We start from the raw sequence: 4,434 nt of genomic DNA, 5'->3' as shown, positions 1-4,434 counted from the left end.
GCCGCCAGCTCATCCCGGGCAGCCCCCTGCCGTGGGCACGGACACCTCCCACGGCGCCGGGTTGCTTCGAGCCCCGTCCAACGTGGCCCCTTCCAGAACCTTCCTCGTCCTCAGGACAGCTCAGTGCACCCCCAGGAGTTGGCCGTTCTCAGAGCTTCTCAGGGCACACCCAGGACCTTCCCCATCTTCAGAGTCCTTCAGTGCACGCCCAGAACTTCTCTGTCCTCAGAGCACCCCAGTGCAGGCCCAGGACCTTCCCCACCCGCAGGGCACCCCGAGGACTTCTCCATCCTCAGAACTCCCCGATGCACAGCCAGGACATTCCTCATTCTCAGAGCACATCAGTGCTCACCAAGGACCTTCGCCATCCTCAGAGCACCTCAATGCACCCCCGGGTCTTTCCCCATCCTCAGTGCACCCCCAGAACTTCTCCATCCTCAGAGCTCCCCAATGCACCCCCAGAACTTCCCCATCCTCAGAGCTCCCCAATGCACCCTCAGAACCTTCCCCACCCTCAGAGCACCCGCAGTCACAGCCATGGGGTGACCGGCTCTCAGGTGGCTGTGCCCAGCTCTGGGGGCCCGAGGAGCAGCAGGATGGAGGTAAAGCTGCGTGTCTGGCCTTGGTGCCCGAGTCCTCCCTGGTGAGGGAGATCCTGGACACACATTTCATTTCCCAGCCTGGCACGCACGCCTGGCGTGGTGCTCACGTGCAGCCGCCGAGGTCAGTGACACACATACCTCCGGCTGCAGCACATCTGACACCAGCGTCCAGCTGGGCTGTGCTGGAAGCTGAACCACTGCTCCCACTAAAGAAGGCATTTGAGGGGCCTGGGGGCTTGTTTGAACACTCAGTCTCTTGTCCACAGCAGAGACTTGTCCCTCCCTTCCCTCACACCGGTGCCCAACAATGTGCCTTTGAGGAGAGACACGTTTCTGCCCAAGCTGTTGAAGCCCTGATTGCTCGGTCCCATCCTCAGGACAGAGGGATGAGAGAGCAGTCCCACCATGCCTGAGGCTCGAGGGGAAGCAGAGAAAGTGGCAGATCTCGAAATTAATCAACTTGAATGAAATAGCACTGGAATCCCAGCCCAGCCAGAGAGGCCTCAGCACCTTCCCTGCAAGCTCCAGCCATGCCCTTTCCATAGCCAGGGTCGTTTGCCTTTGCTCTGCCTGCACGGGGAGGCTGCCACAGCCGGTGCCACGGATCCTGAGGGCAGGAATGGGAATGGAAAACAACTCCCAGCACTTTCCAGCAGGACTTGGAGCTCTGCCAGCCCCGGTACTGCTGTGGGCCTGCCTCGTCTCAGGCAGGTGTGAGCTCCCTGTGGTTCCCAACACATCCTGTGCCCTCCAGGCATGAGGGCTGTGGCAGTCCTGGGAGCTGTTTCGGGTACTGCTACAAGACAAATTGCCTGTGCAGAAGTGTTTACAGGTATTCCCAAGCTCTCACCCCTCCATGCTCAGGCAGTAATTGCCAGGCAGCTGACAGGGATAATTTACTGCCTGTTGGTGCTCACAATGCAAACTCTCCCTGGGTTTGCTTCCCTTTACTTTGCTTCCCAGTTTGGTTTCTAATACAGTGTTGTCTGGCCTGAGCTTCTTCCTTGTTCTGAACGTGTGTGCCTGGCAAGTTCAGGAGGAAATCCAGGTGAGGTGGGAATGGCCAGGTATCACTGCCATACCCACCTCAGGCATTCCCACCCTCCAGCTGCTCCTTGCACAGCCACAGGTGACCCGTGATGTTCTCTTTGTCACATTTGGAGCTGTCACATTGTGGCCAGGGGCAGAAAGGAGTGGGGAGAGCTCTGATTCCCAGTTCTCCCAGTGCTCTGCCTCCTTCAAACACTCCTCTGGCAGAAGAAAAGGAAACGTTCAATCCCTGTCCCTGTTGTCTTCCCAGGGCTGCTTTCAAATGCCAGTATTGGATTCCCAGCTGCATATAAATTTACAGTCGCTGTTCATTCTCACTTCTGACTCCGTTTCACATGGAATCTCCCTAAATCCACATCTATCTGCATGTGGCCAACTCCCCCGCCCGCCTTTTTGGGAATCCCCCACCCCCCAGCTGTATTTAAAGCTGTCTCAAGACCTCCCAGACATCAGCCTGAGCCCTTGTCCACTTTGGTCTGTGATGGGATTTGCTCCAGGCAGAAACACTTGATCCTGAGACCTCATAAACCCATTCCCAGGTGGATGTTTGATATCCCTGGAATGACATCTGGGTGCCTGAGTGTCTCTCCTGCATGTCAGCAATGCAGGTAGTGACTACACCTGTCTGAGTGTCACACGTGTGTGGGCATCTCACGGAGCATCCCAGAATCCCAGAGTCATCAGGGTGGGAAAAGCCCTTCAGCATCACCCAGTGCCACTCCAGTCCCACCAGCATCACCCCAAAGCCTGTCCCCAAGGGCCACATCCAGACTCCTCCTGAGCACTCCCAGAGACAGCGACTCCCTGGGCAGCTCATCCCAAGTAATATTCTCCAATCTCCACCCTGAGCCTCCCCTGGTGCCATTTGAGGCCATTTCCTCTCCTCCTTTCCCTTGGCACACGGCAGCAGAGCCTGACCCCCCCTCACTGCCCCTCCTGGCAGGGACTTGTGGGGAGCAGTGAGGTCCCCCCTGAGCCTCCTTTGCTCCAGCCTGAGCCCCTTTCCCAGCTCCCTCAGCCGCTCCTGGGGCTCCAGCCCCTTCCCAGCTCCCTTCCCTGCCCTGGACACGCTCCAGCCCTGCCAGCCCCGCCCTCTCCTGCCCTGTCCATCCCTTTGTGGAAGCTCGGGATGATCCCCAAATCTTTCACCACTAATCTAAGGTGTCCACCAAGTCCAAGCTACCTTGAATCTCACAAGCTTGGTTTTTCCTCCAAAAGCATCCAAAGACTGTAGGATATTTAATATTTAATATTTAAAAGCAGAGGGTTGGAGAAGAAGGTCTGAACAGTAAGTGGTGGCTGTGCCCTCATTAAGGAAATAAAAACTCCCCTAGCAGAGATTTTATTTACTTTATTTAGGTAATAAGTGTCATGTCAAATGTCCTGACTTTTTCATGCTGGAATTTGGGCAAACCATCCTCTCTACATCCTGCTGTCTCTCCCATCCATCCCTATCCCAGAGAGCAGCACAGAGAGCATGGATGAATAACTTCACTCTTAATAAATCACCCTTTGTAACTTAGCACAAGATAAAAATATGTCCTCATGCATTCCCTATACGTATGCAAATACAGGTGTTCTTTGGAAAAGATGTTGGGAATGTTTGAGGGTTGTAACAAAGTGGGGCTCTGTCCCCAGGGAACAGGGACAGGATAAGGGGAAATGGCCTCAGGCTGTGCCAGGGGAGGGTCAGGTTGGACACCAGGAGGAATTTCTCCCTGGAAAAGGTGGTCAGGCGCTGGAAGGGGGTCACAGGTTGGACTCGATGATCTGGGAGGGCTTTTCCAACCTCAGTAATTCTGGGATTCTATGAAAAAATACCCTGCAATATCTCATAGACTCCTGACAAAGAAGCTGGCCCAGCATGGCAGGGTTAAGGAGGAAAATGAAAGAAAAAAATGGCACTATTAAAAGCTCAAAATCACCATTCAGAGCCTCTCTTACCACAGCAATTTTGGGTTTAAGTAATCTCTTGGTTAGGCTGGACTAAACCTCGTTTTGCACCAGGTCCTGTGTGCACCACAGAAGAGCCAATTCTCTTATTTAAAACTTTAATTTCTACCTATGACTCATCACTCAATATCAAAATGAAATCAAAATTTATCCCAGGTTTAGGACTGGGATATTGGTTATCTCCAGCTCCAGATCACGAGGGATTTCTGGAGGTGTCGGTAGAAAAGAGGGATTGCCCTGCCAGGTGAGGTTTCGTTTGCCTGGGTATGGGCAGAAGTGTAGGACAGGTCCAGGCCTGTTCTCCCTGCTATTTCCTCACTTCTCCAGGAGGTTTGTCCCTGAACACCACACATTTCAGGTGGGTTTAGGATTTAGGACTAGGATCTAGTGAGAGGATGTAAAAGAGGGGAAAAAAGGAAAGGAAGGAGAATAGATGGAAAAAGATTGGGATGAGGAAAGGGTAGATTTGAAGATTAGGACAGGAAAAGATGGGAGATGAATGAGCTGAAAGAGAACAGGAAAAATCATGGATTTATGTGTCCAGAGGAGGCACGAGGATGAGCAGAGGGATGGAGCAGCTCTGCTGGGAGGAAAGGCTGCGAGAGCTGGGATTGTTCAGCCTGGAGAGGAGAAGCTTTGGGCTGAGCTCAGTGTGGCCTTGCAGGGCCTGAAGGAGCTGCAGGAAAGCTGGAGAGAGACAATTCCCAAGGCATGGAGGGCCAGGAGCCAGGGAATGGCTTCCCAGTGCCAGAGGGCAGGGCTGGATGGGAGATTGGGCAGGAATTGTTCCCTGGGAGGGTGGGCAGGCCCTGGCACAGGGTGCCCAGAG

The sequence above is a fragment of the Corvus brachyrhynchos genome, unplaced genomic scaffold (genome assembly GCF_000691975.1).
Source record: "Corvus brachyrhynchos isolate BGI_N302 unplaced genomic scaffold, ASM69197v1 scaffold149, whole genome shotgun sequence".
NCBI lineage: Eukaryota > Metazoa > Chordata > Aves > Passeriformes > Corvidae > Corvus > Corvus brachyrhynchos.
Note: the sequence above shows the minus strand (reverse complement) of the source record.